This window comes from Penaeus japonicus, unplaced genomic scaffold, assembly GCF_977035675.1.
Source record: "Penaeus japonicus unplaced genomic scaffold, GWHDUDI00000001_assembly GWHDUDI00000035, whole genome shotgun sequence".
Classification (NCBI taxonomy): Eukaryota; Metazoa; Arthropoda; class Malacostraca; order Decapoda; family Penaeidae; genus Penaeus; species Penaeus japonicus.
In genome coordinates, this window is record NW_028234437.1 from 4,987,877 (window position 1) to 4,988,887 (window position 1,011).

Sequence of the window (1,011 nt, forward strand, 5' to 3'; positions counted from 1 at the left end):
GGACGAGGGCGATAGCGTCTTAAGTGACATATCATCAACTGACATGTCGTAAACTGACACATCGTAAACTGACATATGGTTAACTGGCATATAGTTAACTGGCATATCGTAAACTGACATATTGTAAACTGACATATCGTAAACTGACATATGGTTAACTGATATATAGTTAACTGGCATATCGTAAACTGACATATCGTAAACTGACATATTGTAAACTGACACATCGTATACTGACATATAGTTAACTGGCATATCGTGAACTGACATATCGTAAACTTACACGTCGTAATATGACATATCGTAAACTGACACATCGTAAACTGACATATCGTAAACTTACACGTCGTAATATGACATATCGTAAACTGACATATGGTTAACTGACATATAGTCAACTAGCATATCGTAAACTGACATATCGTAAACTTACACGTCGTAATATGACATATCGTAAACTGACATATGGTTAACTGACATATAGTCAACTAGCATATCGTAAACTGACATATCGTAAACTTACACGTCGTAATATGACATATCATAAACTGACATATGGTTAACTGACATATAGTTAACTAGCATATCGTAAACTGACATATCGTGAACTGATATATAGTTAACTGACATATCGTTATTTGACACATCGTAAACTGATATATCGTAAACTGACACATCGTAATCTGACATATCGAGAACCGACACATCGTAAACGGATATATCGTAAACTGACACATCGTAATCTGACATATCAAGAACCGACACATCGTTATCTGACATATCAAGAACCGACACATCGTAATCTGACATATCGAGAACCGACACATCGTAATCTGACATATCGAGAACCGACACATCGTAATCTGACACATCGTAAGTCTCGGTAGAACACGAACGGGCGCTGCGTCAGGGTTTATTAGGCGACGCACCACCGTGATTGTTACTGTTACATTACCACCAAGCGATCGTAGTAGACATTATTATTATTATTATTTATTATTATTATTATCT